This window comes from Eschrichtius robustus, chromosome 7 (assembly GCF_028021215.1).
Source record: "Eschrichtius robustus isolate mEscRob2 chromosome 7, mEscRob2.pri, whole genome shotgun sequence".
Classification (NCBI taxonomy): domain Eukaryota; kingdom Metazoa; phylum Chordata; class Mammalia; order Artiodactyla; family Eschrichtiidae; genus Eschrichtius; species Eschrichtius robustus.
Window position 1 is genome coordinate 92,202,803 of NC_090830.1, and position 23,180 is coordinate 92,225,982.

General features: G+C 38.4%; 1 protein-coding gene across 5 annotated transcripts in view; it reads left to right on the forward strand.

Annotated features, from left to right (window-relative positions):
- The first annotated feature begins 1,076 nt into the window (after positions 1 to 1,076).
- MARCHF8 (membrane associated ring-CH-type finger 8) overlaps positions 1,077 to 23,180 on the forward strand; it is a 117,700-nt gene continuing 95,596 nt past the window's right edge. For 4 of the 5 annotated variants that reach the window (XM_068548081.1, XM_068548079.1, XM_068548084.1 and 1 more), the window contains exon 1: positions 1,077 to 1,187. The gene's annotated coding sequence lies outside the window, so the exon portion shown is untranslated. Of the gene's footprint in view, positions 1,188 to 1,335; positions 1,709 to 23,180 lie in introns of those variants that run through there. The other variant, XM_068548080.1, reaches the window with a different exon arrangement.

The following is a 23,180-nucleotide window of genomic DNA, read 5'->3' on the forward strand; positions in this document are numbered from 1 at the left end:
TCCATAGTAACAGATGAATATTGCCGAAGATCCATCACTATATTTTGTACTCTTTGTAGTGCTGCATTCTAGGTGTGTTATAGAAATGAAGATGATATTTGACCTTGTCCTGTTGACCTGGAGGATATTTTGAGTCCACTGTTTTGACCCTGTCAATGTGCTCATAGATAGCTAAGTATGCAAAGTGATCGGAAATGTATGGTGGAATGTGATTACCCAACAGATCACACCAGGACGACATAACAACTGGCATATTTGCGGGTATTCGCTCCCAATTCACTCATGAATTTAGTAAGAAATAATACAAATTATTTATTACACAGCTTATAATGAATATTATGGGAGAAACTGTCAGTGGCTGAGACTTTACTTCTGCAAAGTTTGATCTAGGAAAACTACACTTGGTAGAAGTAGTCACTACAAACACAGTGACAGAGCTATAATCAGGAAAGTTTGATGTGGACAAAAGCTTAATGCCAAATCAAATATTTACTTAGATATGTTTGTATTTACATATACAAAGACTAATCATGGAAATGATAATAAAATATAATTTAAAATAAAAATTGGAAGTCCCATAAGCCCTCTTCACAGCCTTTCTATGATGGGGGGGGGGATGGTAGGCTGTGGACCTTCATTCACATTAGGGAGCAAAAGTAAACAAAAGTGTTCGTTAAGGCAAATCAAACCACTATTGCTTATTCCTCTGCTCTCCCTTTGTTTTCTAGCTTTGGGTAAAGAAGTATTTTCCATTTTTCTTTTCAAGTTCAACATCATAATGCCGGACCGAATTCCCTCCCCCTTCCAAAACAAGAATGATACATGCGGTTAGGCTCAGGGGTCACTAAAGGACGAAGCCGGTGGTGGGTCTTTTCTCTTCCTCGCCCGGGTTGATCAGGGTGCGCCGGCTGTCGACTCTGCACATCTGCCCATGAGGTGGGAGAGCAGAAAGACCGCGCCGACACCGACGCCCGCCCCCAGAGCGCCGTCGTCGCTGGGCAACGCCTCTGCCCCACCCCGGTCGAGCACGTGACGTGTGCGTCACGTGACAGATCAGTCGGCGTCCTCCCGCGGAGGGTTGTAAACAGGCTTAGCGGTGGCCGAGCAGCAGCCCTGTCGCGTCCGCGTCTCCGGCATGCCCGAGGCGGGCGGGGATTTCCCCGCCGCGAGCTCAGCGCCCACCTGAGGTAACTCCTGCGGCCTCGGGTCTGGCGTACCCCGCGCCGCGCGGAGCCGCCGCTGCTGGCCGCCGTCGAGGCCGGCCGAGCCCCCGGCCCCGGCAGGGGGTGTGGCTGCCAGTTGTGCGGTCCGCGACAGGTGGGCGGGTCGGGGGCGGCCGTCGAGGCCCGGGCCTCGCACCGCCCTGGGCCGGGGCCCAGGCGCCTAGCCGGCCTAGAGGCGGCAGCGACCCCGGGCCGTGGGCTCTTCCGCCCCGGTTTTCGAGGCTGCCCTTGGGCCGGGCCGAGCCGGGGGCCGCAGGAGCCATCGGGCGCTGAGGGCCCGGGGCTGCCAGCGTGGAGTCCCAGTTGAAGTGCTGCCCCCGACGGGCTGTGAGACCTTGGGCAAGTCAGCCCTCCCCTTGGCCTGAGTTTCCACATCTGTAAAATGAAAGGATGGACTAGGTGATTTCTGAGGATCTTACCCTTCCGACGTGTGTGATCTCGAGAGAGGCCTGTATACATTGGAAGCTGCCAGAGGGAAAGCATAGGTAGATATTTTGTCTTTTAATTGCTGAGTTTCTGTTTGGCTTTGAGTTTTTCACCTGACACTATTTGGATTCTTGTTCACTAGGGTGAAGTTTTTAATAGAAAACTTAGAGAAAGTCATAATGGTTTATGTTACTTTTTTTCTCCCCTCCCAGGCTTTTAAAAATGCAACGGAACCTTTTTTCTTAAAACGTTGTTTGGAAGCCGAATTTGTCAAAATCAGAATCTTTATCTGCCATACTGTCTTCCTCCCCCCATCCCCGGCTCCCATACCCCTGAGAGAACTAGGTTTGGGAGAAAAGGAGGTCCTGTTTTATGTAGTGAGTGAACATAAACAGAATCTGAGGTGATGGTGTGCAGGCAAGAAAGATTATCAGGAGGATTTTTTTTTTTTTAAGTTAAGAGAAATACATAGTTTCCTCATTTGTTGTTTTTGAAGACTAGAGTTGGTAAGTTTACTAGAACTCACAGTTTGATATTAAAAGAGGAAAACCATATCCTTTGACAACTTGTCTGCTTGGTGCTTCTGTGAGGTGTGTGAAAATCAGAGGTCGAGTGGACCATGAGTGGAGCCCAACGTGACCTAGTGGAATATGTTTTCTCTTTTGAAAGCAAACCGACTTCCTTGATCTTTGGTTTAGGTTTAGGCAAGTCACTTCCCTTCTTGGGGTCACAGTTTCTGCTACAAAGTGAGGAAATTGGATTGATTTTGGCTTCCCTTAGGGTTGCCAGATAAAATACAGGACACCCAGTTAAATTTGAATTTTAGTAAACAGTGAATAAGTTTTTAGTATAAATATTGCATAGGGCATGCTTTACCAAAAAGTCATTGTTTATCCAAAATTTAACTGGGCCGACTGTATTTTTATTTGCTAAATCTGGCAACCCTAGCTCCAACATTTTTGTCTTCTTTAAATTAGTTCCAGGAAGATATTGTAGATGCATAGACTGGAGTGAGTTGATTAAACCAGTCAAGACCCTTTGTTTGTTATCAGTAGCAGTGTCTAGTTCTTGAAGAACAGCTCGGTTTCACTTTGGTCCCTCCCGCCCCCCCACCATGTAGCAGTTCCTTTTTTGCTATAATCACATAATGTTTAGGTTTATACTCTTGGTGGTAAACAATTTAAATAACTGAAAGAAAAAAAAGTTGCCAAAATTTCTTAAAGTACCAAATTTGAGTCATGAAATGGCATATACTATTTTTTTTTCTAGAAAAGATACTTTACAGTACTACTTATTCTTTAGTTATCTGATTCTCTCAAGACATTTTCTAAAGCAGTGGACTGTTCTGATGGTAAATAATCCTACAGGAAGATCTTAGGCCTTTTGCTTTGGCCACCTGTGAGTATGGAAATGACCCGTGTATGCACTATAAACATTTAGTTTTAACTATTTATCAATTTTGTCTTTGCTGTATTTTGAAGATTTTCAATGTTGAAATTTTTTTCAGGGAGTGTAATTTTTAATTCTTCATTTTTGAGGATTTTTAAAAAAAATTAGGCCTGATTTAGTTTGTTTGCTCAACTCACTTTGAAATCCCTGAATTTTCTAATTCATGTATTCATTTAACAGTCAGCAACAACAAAAAACCTGAGTGCCGCCTTTGAGCCAGGCTGATGTGATCAGTGTTGTACTTCTTCAGGTGCTTATTCTGATAGAGGAGTTAAATCACATGCAATCCGGGGATAATGTGATGAGGGCCTTGAAGTGATACAAGTGCTATGGAAATTGAGAGGAGGATTAGTGCCCATCTGGTCGTTACATTGAATGGCAGAACTTCCTGGAGGGGGTGGTATTTAATCCAGGTCATGGGGGTTAAGGTGGGGTTAGGAAGACAGGCTTAAAGAAAGGTGGGAAGATGCAGGAAAGGGCAGGGGAATCCATCTTCTCAGTTCTACAAAGCATACACTTTGTTGGATTGAAAATAGTTGACAATATTGTTTACATGTAGTTTTTGATTCACTGTGAATGCGAGCCTGAATTCTCTAGTCTTGCTGCTCAGGTTCCTACGGGAGACCTTTTCTCTGGGCCATTCGGTTTCTCCAGAGAATCATCTGTTCTCCCCCTGTGTATTAGTCTTGCTTCTCAAGGTGTAGTCCATAGACTGTTCACGTTGGTATCATCTTGGTGCTTGTTAGAGATGTAGAATCTCAGGCCACATCCCAGGTGTACCTCAGAACAAGATGATTTATATGCACAAAAAATTTTGAAAGCACTGGACTGTGCTATGCTATGGCAACAGCACAATAGCAACAACAAAATATTTTTGTCATGCCAAGTCTAACACAAGTTGGATGTAACTCCTCCATCTGTAGCTGTGCCATCTGGCTTCCAAGATGGCAGTGGAAGAGCTGGAGGATCTCGATGAATGGTTTTAAAGGCCAGGCCTGGAAGTGACTAACATTACTCTCACCATATTATATTGGTCAGGAATCAGTCACGTTACCTCTAACATAATTGCAAGGGAGGCTGGAAAATGTATTCTTTTAATTTGCCCAGGAACAGGGACCAGTGTAGTGGATAAGTAGCATTGACTCTGCTTCAGTTGGCCATTCTGGTCCCCAGACTGTTTCATTCTCCCTCCCACATGTAGGGCATGCTAACCCCCTGTACAGCCAGTCATTGCCTTCAGTTCAAAGTACAGGCATACCTTGGAGATATTGTGGGTTCAGTTCTAGACCAACACGATAAAGCAAATATTGAGATAAAGCAAGTCACAATTTTTTTGGTTTCCCAGTGCACATAAAAGTTATGTTTATGCTATACTGTAATCTGTTAAGTGTGCAATAGCACTGTGTCTAAAAAAGACAATGTACAAACCTTAATTTAAAAATACTCTGTCGTTAAAATGTGCTTATCATCATCTGAGCCCTCAGTGAGTCCTCATCTTTTTCCTGATGGAGGGTCTTGCCTTGATGTTGATGGCTGCTAACTGTTCAGGGTGGGGTGAAGGTTGGGGTGGCTGTTGGAATTTCTTAAAATAAGCCAGCAGTGAAGTTTGCCATATTGATTGACTGTTCCTTCCATGAGCCATTTCTCTGTAGCATGCAGTGCAGTTTGATAAATTTCATGCACGGTAGAACTTCTTTCAAAATTGAAGTCAGTCCTCTCAAACCTTGCCACTGCTTTATCAACTAAGTGTATGTAACATTTTAAATCCTTTGTTGTCATTTCAGCAGTCTTCAACAGCATCTTCATCAGGAGTAGATTGCATCTCAAGAAACCACTTTCTGTGCTCCTCCGTAAAAGCAACTCATCCATTAAAGTTTTATCATGAGATTGCAGCAATTCAATCACATCTTCAGGCTCTACTTCTAATTCTTGTTCTTTTGCTGTTTCCACCACGTCTGCAGTTACTTCTTCCACTGAAGTCTTGAACCCCTTAAGAACTCATCCATGAGGGTTGGAATCAACTTCCAAACTCCACTTAATTTTGATATTTGGAACTCTTCCCATGAATCATGAATGTTCTTAGTGATATCTAGAATGATGAGATCCTTTCCAGAAGGTTTTCAGTTTTGCCCAGATGTATCAGAGGAATCACTATCTATGGCAGCTATAGCCTTCTGAGATGTATTTCTTAAATAATAAGACTTGAAAGTCAAAATTACTCCTTGATCCATGAGCTGCAGAATGGATGTGTTAATGGTCATGAAAACAACCATACAATAATCTCATTGTATATCTCACTCAGTGCTCTTGGGTAACCAAGTGCATTTTCAGTGAGCAGTAATATTTTGAAAGGAATCTTTTTTTCTGGGCATTGGGTCTCAACAGTGGGCTTAAAATATTTAGTAACGTGTTGTGAAAAGATGTGCTGTCACCCAGGCTTCGTTGGTCCATTTATAGAGTGCAGGCAGAGTAGACTTAGCATAATTCTTAGGGACCCTAGGAATTTCGTAAATGACCATTGGCTTCAACTTAAAGCCACCAGCTGCATTAGTCCCTAATAAGAGAGTGAGCCTGTCCTTTGAAGTTTTGAAACCAGACATTGACTTCTCTCTAGCTATGAAAGTCCTGGATGGCATCTTCTTCCAATATAACACAGTTTCGTCTTCATTGAAAGTCTGTTGTTTAGTATAACAACCTCATTAATCATTTTAGCTAGATCTTTTGGATAACTTGCTGCAGCTTCTACATCAGCATTTGCTGCTTCCCCTTGCACTTTGATGTTACGGAGACACCTTCTTTCCTTAAACCTCATGAACCAGCCTCTGCTAGATTCAGACTTTTCTTCTACAGCTTCCTGATCTTTCTCAGCCTTTATCAAATTGAAGAGAGTTAGGGCCTTCCTCTGGATTAGGCTTTGGCTTAAGGAAATGTTGTGACTGGTTTGATCTTCTATCTAGACCACTAAAACTTTCTCCATATCAGCAATAAGGATATTTCACTTTCTTATCATTCATGTATTCACTGGAGCGGCATTTTAAATTTTCTTCAAGAACTTCTCCTTTGCGTTCATAACTTGGCTAACTGTTTGGTGCAAGAGGCCTAGCTTTCAGCCAGTCTTGGCTTTCAACATGCCTTCCTCCTTAAGCTTAATCATTTCTAGCTTTTGATTTAAAGTGAGAGGACTCTTCGTTTCATTTAAACCATCCTTTCTCTTGAGGATTATTAACTGGCCTAATTTCAATATTGTGTGTCTCGGGGAATAGGGAGGCTTGAAAAGAGGGCGAGAGACGGGAACAGCTGGTTTGTAGAGCAGTCAGAACACACACAACTTTTATTGATTAAGTTTGCCATCTCACATGGGCATGGTTCATGGCATCTAAAACAATTAAAATAGTAACATCAGAGATTACACTGATCACAGATCACCATAAAAATACAAGAATAGTGAAAAAGTTTGAACTATTTTAAGAATTACCAAAGTGTGACACAGAGACACAGAAGACACAGAGTGAGCAAATGCTGTTGGAAAAATGGCGCTGATAGACTTGCTCGATGCAGGGTTGCCACAAACCTTTAATTCGTAAAAAATGCAATATCTGCGAAGTCCCAGTAAAATGAAGAGCAGTAAAATGAGGTATGCCTGTACAGGATCTCTGAGTGATGCCTGGCTATCTTATCAGGTCCAGATAAGCCTTTCTTGTTCAAATGAATTAAGAAAACACATTATTTATTACCCTCCTCCCCAAAATATTATAATAAGGGCACAACATGACTAGTAAACAGTAGCATTTGGAAGGTGAAGCATAGACACACAGTAGTTACTCTTCTGTAGCAGTTCTTTAATGTTTATGGACAGATATAAGGGAAGGTTCTCTTCCCTGGAAGGGAAGGATGTTTCTTGATTGGACTCTGATTTTGTTCCCTGGGAGAAACACTCTCATCCTTTTTTCTCCATGGCTCCAGGGACCATCCTTAGGGTTCTTCTTTTTCCATTATTTTGTTTGCCCACACCCTATGTCCAGAATTGATGCTGGAAGCATGCTGTCCTGGGTATCATGCAGTTTGCCTGTTTGTAGAAGGTTGGACTCCCAGAGGTTGTTTTTAAGTCTTGAACAGACATTCTAAATCTGGGCCTGTTGTTTTTCTGCCGTTACATTTCCTACAGAAACTTAGCAGACTCTTAATCCGTTTACTTCCAGTCAATTCAGAGTACCAATAACCAAATAAATTTTTGATTTTTGCTAGAAACAGCCAATAGTAACCAGCCTACACTGTAAAGTTTCATTTTCCAGTTTTTCCCCATACAGTTTTAAAGTCATCGTGTGTGTGATTTGCCTTCTGAGTTACAGCCATCAACAGGTTTTGTAACCATTTTTCTACTGCATAAGGTGGATCATCATCTTTTCCTTCTCTGATATGAAATTCCTCATTGTCTACAGAGTGGTGACTAAGGAAAATGCAACTAGTTCAGGTTTTTCTTATGATAGCATCCCACTTCTGGTAGCGGTTTCTGTTGGAGAGGTTGCCAAGGAACCAGTTGTTTTATTTGTAGAATTTTCTCTCTATTTTTAGCCAGTATTTTACTACTACTCAAAACCTGAGACCTGAGCTCTTTGGCATCCTATAGGCAAATTAGCTCATTTTGTACCTTTATTATTTCACATACTTTTTATTGTGGCTTTCTCCACTTTGCTAAATTAATTAGTAATCCCATATTTTCTGTCTTTAAAAAACAGTTGAAATCTTTTTTGTCTGCTTGGGTGCCGTCTCTCCTCATTTGTGGCCTTGTGATTTATGTCTTTTTTTCTTTCCTTTTTTTTAAATTTAATTTTTCATTTTGAGATAACTGTAGGTTCATATGCAGTTGTAAGAAATAATGTAGAGGGATCACATTTAACCTTTATACAGTTTTCCCCAAAGTTAACAGCTTGCAAAATTTTAGTACAATATCACAACTAGGATATTGACATCTTTATAGTTAAGATGCAGAATATGTCTGTCACCACAAGGATCCCTCATGTCGTTCTTTTAAAAAATTAATTAATTAATTAATTAATTTTGGGCTGCATTGGGTCTTTGTTGCTGCGTGTGGGCTTTCTCTAGTTGTGGCGAGTGGGAGCTACTCTTCGTCGCAGTGCACAGGCTTCTCATTGCAGTGGCTTCTCTTGTTGCGGAGCAAGGGCTCTAGGCATGCGGGCTTCAGTAGTTGTGGCACGCGGGCTCAGTAGTTGTGGCTCATGGGCTCCAGAGCACAGGCTCGGTAGTTGTGGCGCACGGGCTTAGTTGCTCTGTGGCATGTGGGATCTTCCTGGGCCAGGGCTCAAACCCGTGTCCCCCTGCGTTGGCAGGTGGATTCTTAACCATTGTGCCACCAGGGAAGTCCCCCTCATGTTGTTCTTTTATAACTACCCCCACTTCTCCCTGCTCCCACTGCTTTCTTAACCCCTGGCAACCACTAATCTGTTCTCCCATTTCTATAATTTTGTCTTTTCAAGGATATTATATAAATGGAATTATACATTATGTGATCTTTTTGGATTGGCTTTTCTCACTCAGCATAATTCTCTGGAGATTCATCATTGTTGTTTCATGTCCAAATAGTTCTTTTTTTATTCCTTTTTTATTGCTGAGTAGTATTCTGTGGTATGAATGTACCATAATTTGTTTAATCACTCACTTGCCGAAGGACATCTAGTTGAATAAAGCTATTACAAACATTTGTGTGCAGGTTTTCCTGTAACCATATTACTTCATTTCTCTGGTTATAAAACTCCTGGAGTTGCTGGGCCGTATGATATTCACATGGTATGTTTTAGGAAATTGCCCAAGTGTTTTCCAGAGTACCATTTTACATTCCTACCAATATGGAAAGGATGGTTCAATTTCTCCTTATCCTTGCCCACATTTTGGTGTTGGCACTATTTTTAATTTTAGTCATTCTAGTAGGTATGTAGTGATAACTTCATTGTGATTTTAATTTGCATTTCCCTAATGGCTAGTATGGTTGAACATATTTTCATGTGTTTATTTGCCACTTGTATATTCTCTCAGCAAAAGTCTCTTCATGTCTTTTGCCCATTTACTAATTGGATTTTTGTTGTTGTTGACTTCTGAGAGTTCTTTATATATTTTAGATACTAGTCCTTTGTCAGATATGTGGTTTGCAAATATTTTCTCCCAGTCTGTGGCTGATCTTTTCACCCTTTGAAGAACAAAAGTTTTTTATATTTATGAAGTTCAATTTATAAATTTTTCCAATTGGGAATCAAGCCTTTGGTGTCAAGTTTAAGAACTCTGTCCAACTCTAAATCCTAAAGTTTTTTTTTTTTTTTAATGCTTTTTCTCCCCTAAAAGCTTTTAGGTTATACATTTAAGTTCATGAACTATTTTGAGTTAATTTTTGTGTAAGGTGTTGAAACTTCATTTGAGGTTCATTTTTTTCCCCTTATTGCTCTGGCACCATTTGTTAAAAAGTTCTCTTTCCTTCACTGAATTGCTTAATTAAAAATCATTTGGGCATATTTGTGTGGGTCTATTCATGGGTTCTCTGTTCTGTTCCATTGAATTATATGTCTGTCTCTCTGCCAGTATCACACAGTCTTGATCGTAGCTCTATAGTAAGTCTTGAAATCAGTAGACTGATTCCTCCCATTCTCTTCTCTTTCAGGATTGTTTTAGCTTTTCTTTTTCCATATGCATTTAAAAATAATCTTGTCTATGTCTACAAAAGTCTTTAAAAGATTTTGACAAGAATCTTGTTAAGCTTGTGTATTAATTAGGGAATAATAGACATTTTTACTTTGTTGAGTCTTCCAGTCCATGAACACAGGTATGCATCTTAATTTATTTATTAGTTTATTCTCTAATTTCTTTCGTCAGCATTTTATAGTTTTCAGCATAAAAGATCTTTGTTACATTTACACCTAAGTATGCCATATATTTTCATGATTGTAAATGGTGTTGTATTTTTAATTTCCGTGTCCTTGTTTTCATTGTTAGTATTAGAAGTACAACTAATTTTTGTATGTTTATCTTGTATACTACAACTTTGCTGAATTCACTTATTCTGTGAGTTTTTTTTGTAGATTCCTTGGGACTTTCTGTGTCATCTGAAAATAGGTACAGTTTTATTTCTTTCTAAGCTGCATGCCTTTTGTTTCTTTTCTTGCCTTACTGCATTGGCTAGAACTTCCAGCACTATGTTATAAATAAGAGTTGCCTTTTTCCCAGTCTTAGGGGCAAAGCAATTGTTTTCTTATCGTTAAGTATAATATTAGGTGTAGGGGTTTTTTTTTGTAGGTGCTGTTTTTCAAGTTAAGGATGTTCTTTTTTATTCCTATTTTTCTGAGAGTTTTTTTTCTTAAATCATGAATGGGTGTTGAATTCTGTCATATGCTTTTTCTTTGTTCATTGGAATCATATGATTTTATTCATTAGCCTCTTAACATAGTAGATTACATTGACTACTTTCCTTTTTTAAGAAAATTTTTATTGGAGTATAGTTGATTTACAATGTTGTGTTACTTTTTGCTGTACAACAAAGTGAATCAGTTATACATATACATATATCCACTCATTTTTAGATTCTTTGTCCATATAGGTCATTACAGAGTACTGAGTAGAGTTCCCTGTGATATACAGTAGGTCCTTATTAGTTATTTATTTTATATATTATAGTGTGTATATGTCAGTCCCAATCTCCCAATTTATCCCTCCCCCTTATTAATTTTCAAAAATTGAAAAAAAATCTTATATCCTTGGAATAAGCCTCACTTGGTCATGGTTTATAATTCTTTTTATATTTGCTGAATTCTGTTTGCTAATATTTTTTTTTTCAAGTATTTGTTTATTTATTTATTTATGGCTGTGTTGGGTCTTCGTTTCTGTGCGAGGGCTTTCTCCAGTTGTGGCGAGTGGGGGCCACTCCCCATCGCGGTGCGCGGGCCTCTCACTATCACGGCCTCTCTTGTTCGGAGCACAGGCTCCAGACGCGCAGGCCCAGCAGTTGTGGCTCACGGGCCCAGTTGCTCCGCGGCACGTGGGATCCTCCCAGACCAGGGCTCGAACCCGTGTCCCCTGCATTGGCAGGCAGACTCTCAACCACTGCGCCACCAGGGAAGCCCCTGTTTGCTAATATTTTAAGGATTCTTTTTTCTGTTTAGAGAACTTCCTGTAGCCGTTTCATCTTTTGGGGGTATATCTGCTGGTGACACAGTCTCTTAGTTTACTTTTATCTCAAATGTCTTGATTTCCCCTTACTTTTTGAAGGATTTTTTTTTTTTGGATATAGGGTTCCCAGTTGACAGTTCTTTTCTTTCAGTCCTTGAAAGGTGTTGTGTCTTTCCTTCTGGCCTCCCTGATTTTTCATGAAATATTTGCTGCCATTTAAATGATGTTTCCCCTGTAGGTAAGGTGTTATTTCTCTCTCACTGCTTTCAAGATATATATGTTTTTCCTTAGTTTTCAGAAGTTTGACTGTTCCATATCTTGCTGAGGATTTCTTTGAGTTTATCCTGTTTGAGGTTTGCTCAGAATCTTGAGTCTGTAAATATATCTTTTGCCAAATTTGGGCATCTTCAGCCATTATTTCAAGTACTTTTTCAGCTCAGCTCTCTCCGATGACATGAATGTTAAATCTTTAGTTATAGACCCACAGGTGCCTGAGGCTCTGTTCATTTTTCTTTTTCAGTTTATTTTTCTCTTTGACATCCAGATTGGGTAGTTTCTATTGGTCTGTCTTCCGGTTCACTGTTTTTTTTCTGTCCCCACCATTCCACTGAGCCCATCTCTTGGTTTTTGTATTTTGGTAATTGTATTTTTCAGTTCTGAAATTTCCTTTTGGCTCTTCTTTACACCTTTGCCTCTTTATTTCTTTGCTGAGACTTTTTTTTTTTTTTTAACCAAGACACAGCAGTGGTGGGGATGAAAGTCCCAGCTACCTACTCAGCCTCCTTTGATACCGTCCTGATGGGGATGTTGGGATGCTTTGTTACATCTTGGTGAGAGAAGATGTCTAGTCTACCCTTGGTCTTTGCTGGCGTGGGTAGGGGTGTGGCCACAGGTTTTTTTTTCTGTGGTATTTGGCTGGAGTAGGGTGATTGTTGTCTACTTTTTTTTTTGTCTTTCTAGGCTGACTCTTTCCTATACTCCTTTGGTTATTAGAAAGAGCAGGCTTTTCTTGGGGCTTTTTTGTTTGTTTGTTTACACTTCTTGGCGTTTCTGGATTTGCCAGTTCTTCAGCTCCAAGTTTGGATTATATGAGGCAAAAAGAAAACCCAGGAAATTGAACACCATGCCATTCCTTGCATCCTGAGGTCCCTAGCTGGTCTGCCGCCTTCTTTCTGCCTTTCAGAGTCTTGTATTTGTTTTACATATAATGTTCAGAGTTTTTATTTGTCCTTAGTGGAAAAATAGGGAAAAGTACATTAACTTCCCAGAAGTGTAAGCTTCTTCTTTTTTTTTTTTTTTAATTTTATTTATTTATTTTTGGCTGTGTTGGGTCTTTGTTTCTGTGTGAGGGCTTTCTCCATTTGCGGCGGGCGGGGGCCACTCTTCATCGCGGTGCGCGGGCCTCTCACTATAGCGGCCTCTCTTGTTGCAGAGCACAGGCTCAGTAGTTGTGGCTTACGGGCCTAGATGCTCCGCGGCATGTGGGATCTTCCCAGACCAGGGCTCGAACCCGTGTCCCCTGCATTGGCAGGCAGATTCTCAACCACTGCGCCACCAGGGAAGCCCAAAGCTGCTTCTTTTTAAAAAATCCTTTTATTATCATTTTAATAGAGTCTTGGTGGAAGAGGAACTAAACCTAAGTATTCAGTCCACACCTTTATTACTTCTTAATATTTTATTTCATTTGTATGAATTAGGCAGATTGAATATGTTATTTACTCAGTGCTTGTATTGTTCATGGCACACAATCTTATGTGGAAGAGCCTTTGGAAATGATTGAGAGCATGAAGCTTTGCTTGGCTAAGGTTTCTCAAAAAGCTCCAAGCCATAATGAGTTCCTTCTGTGTTGCTCCCAGAAAGATTAGTTTGCTTCTTGGTGAATTTCTTTAGGGTAGTTGATGTAGAAGATGATACTTTAATACTGTAACCTAATTTTTAAGTTTAAATGACCTTTCATTTTATGCCAGGAGGCTACATACTGTAAATCTTTAAATTTAACTTGATTTGTTAAAAATTAATTTAAATATGTTCTCAGGAAGGATATCTTTATATTAGATTATATCAAAGCATTACAGACTTAAAGAATCACTGAAAGTCTTAAGTTTGTTAATTCAGTTGTGATAGTGTTAGGAATGTTCAGTTGTGATAGTGTTAGGAATGTTCTAGTGCTTACCCAGATTGCATAGCCGTTAAGGATATGGCTCTGGAGCCAGCTTCAGTGCTTACTGATGACCTTGGGCCTGGGTTTCTTCATCCATAAAGTGTGGATGATCACAGTTACACTACTTCATAAAGTGATTGTGATGATGTGAGTTGTTTTTAACTTACTAAAACTGAAAATATTTTTCTATTTTATCATAAAACTTAAAAAAATGTCAATTCTGTTAGTAACAGCATCTAATACAACTTGATGTTAGACTTAAGAGATTAGACTTACGAGTTAGGAAACCTGAGTTCCACTCCCAGCTTTCCTGAAGAGCTGCTTGACTTCTGCCAAGCAGCCTTGCTTCATCCCTTTCTGCCTTATTTTACTCATTTATAAAAGTAGGGTTGAGTTTGAACTGGTTGATCTTTAAGATTCCTTCTGTTTCTTCCATACTGGTTTTTTGTCTCACTGAATCATAATTGAGCTAGTTATAACACAGTTCATGAGGAGAGCACATTTTACAACCAGGAGAAGAAAAAGGATTCCGGTGGGGAGGGCAGGATAATTTTACGGAAACGTTTAATTAAGTTTGTTTCACGCAATCCTAATTGAGGGCAAAACTAATGCCTGTGGATGGAAGGGTGGCGCTCTTGTCTCAGCCTAATGGACCCATGTTTAACAGTTACTCCTGTCCAACATCGAAATGGGCCACCTTAAGTGCTGGATGCTTCCTAACACTGAAAGGACAAAAGTCAAGGTCAGACTGGCAAATGATATATCAGAGTCAGGTCGAGGTTATTTAAATCTCAGCCAAGGATGGTGCTGGATGACTTCTCTAACTTTCTGGCCTCCCATGGGTAGAATCATGAAATGATAAAGTTGTTAAAATAATCAAGAAAAAACATATTATAATGTGGCACAGAGGTCACTAACTTTGACTGAATTATAATAATGACAATTCATATAATAAATTCCTTTTTATTTGCAATTTTTTTTGGTTGGAGTGCAGACTGAGTACTTTTTGTTCTCAGTTTTGAAAGTGTTGCTTCTCTTAAGTCTTATGTAGTTTTTGATGATTCATGTGGGGAAAGGAGCACTATTATTTTCTTCTTTTTGAATGATCTTTGGTTTTTTTTTTAACGTCTTTATTGGAGTATAATTGCTTTACAATGTTGTGTTAGTTTCTGCTGTATAACAAAGTGAATCAGCTATACATATACGTGTATCCCCATATCTCTTCCTCTTGTGTCTCCCTCCCACCCTCCCTATCCCGCCCCTCTAGGTGGTCACAGAGCACCGAGCTGATCTCCCTGTACTATGCGGCTGCTTCCCACTAGCTATCTATTTTACATTTGGTAGTGTATATGTCCATGCCACTCTCTCACTTTGTCCTAGCTTACCCTTCCCCCTCCCTGTGTCCTCAAGTCCATTCTCTACATCTGTGTCTTTATTCCTGTTCTCCCCCTAGGTTCTTCAGAGCCATTTTTTTTTTTTTTTAGATTCCATATATATGTGTTAGCATACGGTATTTGAATGCTTGCCACTTTTCTTTTAAGCTAAGCTGGGAACTGTGAGTTTGGGTTCTTAGGTCCTTGAGATATGCAGCTAAATTTGTCATCAACTATGTGGGTGCACTGCCAACTTCTCTGGAGATGTTTACCAGTCTGGGCAATTTTGATAGTATTATCTTCTTACAGTTTCTGCTGTGAGGCAGTCTTTGAAGAAATATATGATATGTGGCAGAGCAAGCCCTTGGGGAGAAAAAGGTATTCTTATTACTTTTTATTAAATTATAATGTTCTTCTTCCCAGCTCCTGCGGTAGAATTTTGGTCCAAAGGAACAACTATCTCACCCTGCCTTAGCATCTGGTTGAGGAGGTTTTGTGTGTGTGTGTGTGTGTGTGTGTGTGTGTGTTTACATTTCCTAAAATATCTCAGGTCTCCTTTACGCACTCTGTGTCCTGGTCCGCAGTGCTGCTGACATTTAGGTGTGGGTAGTTTGTCGTGGGGGCTGTCTGGTGCATTTTAGAATGTTTAGCAGCTTTCTTGGCCTCTTCACACTAGATGCCAGTAGCCTCCCGACAGTTCTGGCAACGAGAAATACCTCTAAGACATTGCCAAAAGTCCCCTGGGGGGCATAATCACCCCGGTTGAAAACCACTGACTTACGAATGCCTCTCAGCCAGCCCCCTGCCACAGTTGTGGCCATCCTACTCCCATGTGGTTTCTCCATGTTGCCAGCCTTGGTCACAGCCTCTTCCTCCTAACTGTGCTCTGCTCAGGTAATTAGGTGGAAAGTTGCCAAGTGGAAGGTGGAATCAGTGGGGAATAGGGCAGAGCTGGAGTCAGGTGTGGCCCTGGGTAGTGGCTGAGCACTGCAACATGCAGATGGGTGTGTTTTTTGGTGGCAGCTAATGATTAGACTTAAAAACAAATGTTCTTTGACATGAAACTGAGCTGACAGTGACACCGGTGGTCCTAGCGCACAACACTAATCAGGTATGTGATGTCTTCATGTTGTCTGAAGCCTGCCTTGGGAGTCTGGGGTTTCTAAAGAAAGCTCTTTTCTCCTCAGTGTTTTTATTTGAAAGAAGCAAAGAAAAGAGAAAATGCATCTTGGTGAACTTCCTTATTCAATTTAGATTTCATTTTTGAGGTGACTTTAGTAGCTAGAGTCAATTTTTTTACATGTACGAAATGAGATGGAAGAATTTGTAAATATGAAGCATCAAATGTTTAATGAGTGCATCTGGGGATGGTGCCACGACCTCAAGAAATGCTCAGAGTGCTGAGGGAGCGAGACAAGGTAATTGCAAATGATACCACCATGTAAGGAATGGTGGCTCTGTCTTGGGTGGGGGCAGGTGGTGAGGGGTGGGCAAGGAGAGATCTCATAGATAAACTTGAGACTGGAACAGGTGTTCACAGTCCTTGTTTTATTCGTTTTCAGACAATCAATTTTCATTGTTAGTACTTTTTTCTGGGCTTTACTGATTCTTTTTTATCTAGTCAAGGTCATCCTGAATGCCCGTTTTTATAAGTTTTATTCTCTTAACATTTATTGCATGACATTTTCCATTTTTAGCAACTCTTAAGGACTGCATGTTGCATTTTATGGTTATATCCCAATTTATTTAACCATTTCCCTGTTGCTTAACATATAGCTTATTTTAAAGAACTTTGCTACTGTAAATATCCTTTGATGAGTAACTTTGGGCATACGTTTGAATCCACAGTTCAGATGATTTGTTTAGGACAGTGTCATGAACTGGGTGAAGTGGTGTGGATGTTTTTAAGGCTCTTGGCTTATATTGCTGAACTGCATTGCTGAAAGTTTCTAATTAACATTCCCACTAGCAGGGTGTTGAGTGGCCATTTTAGGGCATTCTTGCCAATGTTGAGTGTTTTAAAAAAGAAAATAACTGACTTAACAGGTGGAAGACATCTCATTGTTATCTTCCTTTGCCTGTTTAAATTATTAAAGAAGTTGATTTTTTGTTGTTACTGTTTTTCTTTTTCCTTTAAAAGTACATTAGCCTCTTTTGCAAATTGGCTGTACATGTTGTTTTCCCATTAATCTTTTGGGGTGCTACTGCTTTTCTTCTGATTCCTTTATAAAATTTATTTATATGTTGAAGGAAGTGACCTTTTCTGTCATGTTTGGCAAAACACTGTTCCAATTTTACAATTACGTCTTTTGCTTTATGTGTGACTTTTAATTTTGATATGATTTCACATTTAGAGAAAGAGTGTAAGAGTACAAAGAGTTACCATATATCCTTTACTAAGATTCACCAATTGTTATAAATTTACCCCATTAGCTTTATCACTCTCTCTCTATGCATATATAAATGTATTTTTTTCTGATTCATTTGAGTCTAAGTTGTGTATATCCTAAGACCTGGAGCATTCTGTTATATGAGCATAGCAAAATTTAATAATTAATACAGTACTGTTATCTAACTCACAGTTCATATTGCATTTTCAACAGTTGTCCCTATAATGTCCTTTATTGCTCTTGTGTTTTCTCTGTCCAGTGTCCAATCCAGAATCATGCTGAATTTGGTTGTCACGTTTATTTATTATTTAGTCTCTTTTGATTTGGAATATTTCCTCAACCTGTCTTTGTCATTCTTGATACTGACATTTTTGAAGACTGTAGACCAGTTTTTTTGGGTTTTTTCCCCTAGAATGTCCCTCAATTTGCATTTATCTGAAGTTTCCGAATGGTTAGAGTCAGGTTATACATTGTAGACGGAATAACACAAAAGTGATTTTTATTGTTCTCAGTGCAAGACAGTTTGGAGCCACCTGACGTTAGTTTGTTCCAGTATTGGTGATAACGTTGGACACTTGGAGAAGTTGCTATTTGCCAGATTTCTCTACTGCCAAGATACAGATTTTCCCTTTGAAGTTAATAACTATTAACACTATGTAAATATCCTGTTCCTCATCGAATATTCACCCACACGTTTTAGCATCCAGTGATGATTTTCCAACTCCATACTTACTTCTGTATTTATTAGTTGGTGTTCTGCTGTAAAGAAGAGCTCCACCTCCGTTTATTTATTTAATTATTTATTTGAATTATTCATAGATCTGTTCTTATTTAGTGGCCTATGATTCATTACTCTAATTATTTTGATAATTGTCCCAGACTTAGTCAGTGAACCCTTTCAAGCTGGCTTCTGTCTCCTTTTTATATGTCTCCGTAATTCTTTGAACATTTTTTTGCTTTCTGGTGCAACAAGGTGCTCTGGGCTCATTTTATGTGCCTCAGCCCTCAAATAAGCTTTTCTCCAGGGAGCCTTGTTCCTGTTAGTGGGGAACAAGATCTGGGTGTATGCTGGGTACAACTAGCGTGTCATTACTTCTACTCCCTTTCTGTGGACAGAGCTAGGATATGTTTGTGTGTGTGTGTAGACACACATGCACATGCACAGATATATCTGCATTTTTTATTTATATATATTAAAAACTGTGATTTTGTATTGATACTACCAATGTTAATCCAACACCACGGGGAGACATTCTGGTGTCCCTCCTTATGTTGAATTTTGTCATGTGCTTTTGCATCTTGCTTACACACGGGGTGTAAAGATATTCTCCTATGTTTATTTCTAGGAGTTTTATAGTTTTGGCTTTTAGGTTAAAATTAAGAGGTACATACAAACTTCCAATTGCGAAATAAACGACTCACAGGTATGAAATATACAGTGTGGGGAATATAATCAATAATTATATAATATCTTTGTGTGGTGACAGATGACAACTACACTTATCATGGTGATCATTTTGAAATGTATAGAAATATTGAATCACTATGTTGGGTACCAGGAACCAACATAGGGTTATAGGTCAAATATACTTCAAAAACAAGCAAACTCATAGAAAAAGAGATGAGATTTGTTGTTATTGGAGGCGGGGACCCGGGGAAATTGGATGAAGATAGTCAAAAGGTACAAACACTCATGTATAAGATAAATAAGTACTAGGGATGTGATGTACAACATGATAAATACAATTAACACTCCTCTGTGTTATATATGAAAGTTGTTAAGAGAGTAAATCCTAAGCGTCTCATTACATGGGAAAAATATATTTTTCTATTTCGTTAATGTTGTATCTGTGTGAGATGGTGGATGGTCACTAAACTTATTGTGGTCATCATTTCATGATGTATGTAAGTCAAATCATTATGTTGTACACCTTAAACTTACACAGTGCTGTATGTCAATTATATCTCAGTAAGACTGGAAGGAAAAAATAGATGTGTGTACTGAACTAAAACTTTTGAAGTTTACTGTCTCATGAAAATTTGCTGCTTTGCAACTGGCTTGGAAAAATAACATATTAAAAATAAAATTCAGAGCATGGAACTTTTTCTGTTTTGAAGTCAGAAGACTGTTCTTCAAAATAAATGCATCAAAAAATTTAAAAAACGATCTGTGATCCATCTCAAATTATTTTTTGTTCATGATGTCAGATTAGGGGTTAAAGTTTATCTTTTATTCTACATGGATATCCAGTTGCTCCAGCACTATTTGTTGAAAAGGATTTCCATTCCCTATTGAATTGCTTTGGTGCCTCTTTTGAAAGTCGGTTGACCATGTAAGTGTGAGTCTATTCCTGGACTCTCTGTTCTGATATATTTGTCTGTCCTTAGGCCAGGACCATACTTTGAGGATTACTGTGGGTTTATAATAAGTCTTGAAGTGTAAGTCCTTCAACTTATTCTTTTTGAAAATTGTTTTGGCTGTTTTAGATCCTTCGCATTTTCCTATACGTTTTAGAATCAAATGGCCAATTTCTACAAAAACATCTGGTAGAAATACGAATGGAATTCTCATTTGGGCAGAATCAACATCTTTATAGTAGTGAATTTTCCAAATTACAAGCAACGTGTATGTCTCCGTGCAGTTAGATATTTAATTTCTCTCAGCAGTGTTTTGTAGGTTTCAGTATATGAGACATGCATGTCTTTTGTTAAGATTATTCATAATTAATCTTCTCTTTGACATTAAGATAAATTTTTAAAATTTCATTTTCATTTTGTTGTTGTTATGCAGAAATACATTTGGATTTTGTGACATGACCTTGCATCCTGCAGCCTTGCTAAATTGACTTAGATTAATCTGGCTAGACTAATTTAGATTTCCTAGAAATTTCTCTGTTAGTAATTATGTACTCTGTGAGAAGAAACAGTTTTATACCTTCCTTTCCAATTTTTAGGCCTTATGTTTCTTTTCCTTGCCATATTACACTGGCTAGGACCTTCTGTCCAGTTGTTGAATACAAGTGGTAAGAGTGGGCATTCTTGTCTTGCTGCCAGTCAAGTGGGGAAGGCCTCAGGATTTCACTATTAAGTGTGTTATTTGCTGTAGATTTATATGATTGAGGAAATTTCTCTGTTTCTAGTGTGCTGAGGGTTTTTATTTTTTAAACTCAGAATGGATGTTGATTTTTGGCAAGTGCTTTTGTTGCATCTGTTATTATGTTACATGACACTGACTTTGAGATGTTAATCCAACCTTATATTCCTGGGATAAACCCCACTTGGTCATGATATATTACTCTTTTTTAAGTTGCCAATTTTTCCATTAGTTCGCCAAGGATGTTTTCATCTCAGTTCATGAACTATGTTCGTGATTTGTAGTTTTTTGTAATTTTTTTTTGATTTTATTTATAGGTTTATGCAGAGCATCTAAAATGAGCTGGGAATTGTTCTCTACCTTATTGTTTGATAGAATTCACCAGTGAAACCATCTGAGCTTTGAGTTTTCTTTTCCCAGAAGGTATACTAACCAGTTCAATTTGTTTAATAGATATATGGCTATTCAGGTTTTTAAAATTTCAGCTTGTGTCAGTTGTGGAAAGTTGTGTTTCTCTTTTTCCATTCTCTTTACTTTAGACCTGTGTCTTTATATTCAGAGTGTATCTCTTGTAGGGTATGGTTGGGTCTTGGTTTTTGTGTTTTTTGTTTTTCTTTCTCCCCATTCTGACAATCTCTACTTTTTAATTGGAATGTTTAGTCCCTTTATATGTAGTATATTGAATACTTACTGATACACAGTTGATTCTCATTATTCATGGATTATATATCTGCAAATTTGCCTACTCACTAAAACTTAATTCTGATCCTAATATCAGTGCTCACAGTGCTCTTAAGGTCATTCATGGACATGCACAGAACAGTGAGATTTTTGAGTCATCTAGTCTTCAGGCTCCCAACTGAGGTTGAAAAGTCAAACTCTGCCTTCTCGTTTGATTTCTCATACTGTAAACATGTGTCCTTTTTGTGATCTATTCAGTGCCGTGTTTCTCACATTTTTGTACTTTTTTGTGGATTATATCACTGTTTAAAACTACCCGTAAGCTTAGTGCTGAGGTGCTGTCTAGTGTTCCTAAGTAAAGAAGGCTGTAATGTGCCTTACAGAGAAAATAGGCATGTTATTAGATAAGCTTCCTTCAGGCAGGAGTTAAAGTACTGTTGGTCATGAGTTCAATGTTAATGGATGGACAAAATATATTTGCTAAATAAGGTGTCTTTAAACAGAAACAAACATAAAACAACGTTATGTATTGATGGTTGACTAAAGTGTTGTGACCAGAGGCTCCCAGGAACCTAACCTTGTATTTCCCCTAGGAGCAATGGTTCTGTATTCCCGAATTCCATGTTCGTGGCAATGTTATAGAACATAACTGTGCACATTGAGAACTGGCTGTAGTTGGGTTTAGGTCTTTTTTTCTTTATCTGTTACTCTTTTATTCCCTTACTCTATTGACTTTTTTCGTGTTCCATTTAATAACTTTTTTTTAGTGGTTGCATTTGCAATTGCAGCATGCATCCTTAACTTATTCCAGTCTTTCCTACTCTCAGAGTTAATATTTTCCCGATTCTTTTAAAAAAGAAGCACCTTGCAACAATATAATTCCATTCCTGTCACGTTCATTGTGCTATTGTTTTAATATATTTTACATAACCCTACATTATACCCTAATGTTACACTTCCTGCATTAAACAGCTGGCACCTTCTAAAGAAATTGAGGAGAAAATGAAAGATAGTTCTTCTTTTACCCGCATATTTTCCATCTCTGGTACCCTTCATTTCTTTTTGTAGATTCTAGTTTTTATCAGGTGTCATTTGCTGGGAATGAATTTCCTTAGTTTTTGTTTATCTGGATATCTTTATTTTGCTTAATTTTTGGAGGATATTTTTGCTGCATATGGAATTCTTTTAGCATTATAGATGTCATTTCATTGCTTTTTGGCTTCTTTTTTCTGACAGAAAGTGGTCATTCATGTTGTTGTTACTGTTATTGTTGTCATTGTTATTATTTCTTTCTAGGTGCTTTCAAGATTTTTCTCTTCATTTTTGGTTTTCAGCAGTTTATGATGCTCAAGTGAAGTTCTGTTTATATTGATCCTACTTATGGTTCACTGAGTTTCTTGGATTTATAAGTCAGTGTTTTTCATCAGATTTGGGAGGTTTTTGGCTATTGTACCTTCAAGTACGTTTTCTGCTCCAATTTCACTCTCTTCCCCATCTATGTCTCCAATTATATATATGTTACACTGCTTGATATTATCTCACAGGTTTGTGAGAGTGTGTTCATTCTTCTACAATCTTTTTTTTCCTCTATTTTTCAGCTTGGATAATTTATATTGGTCTGTTTTCTGGTTCTCTAACTCTTTCATCATCTCCAATCAACTGTTAAGCTTATCCATTAAGTTTTCATTCTTTTCAGTTCTAGGATTTCTGTTTAGTTCTGTTTCATAATTTTCATTTCTCAGTTGAGATTTCCATTCATTAAGACCATGTTTTCTCAACTTCCTCTCACAGTGGGTAACAGATGAAATAGGTCTATTTATTATTATTATTATTAGAGCTATTCCTGTTTTCTTTTGATTAATACTTAATATTTTTAATCCTTTCACTTTCAACTTTTTATGTTATTATTCATTGTGTATGTTTTAAGCAGTATATAACTGGAGCTGTTTATATTTTATAAAATAATCTTATAATCTGTCTTTTAATTGGCAATTTTAATTAATTTATGTATATTATGATTATTGATGTATTTGCAGTGATGCCTGTTCATTTTCTTTGTATTTTCTGTTTGTACTTTTCTGTGCCCCTTTTTTCTCTTTTCTTGTTTGTTCTCCTTTAAAAAAAAATAAGGTTTTTGCAGTTATTTTTTTCCTATGATGCTTTCCCTCTGTATTAATTGGGGAGTTTTTTCATGGTTTATTCTTGAGATACTAC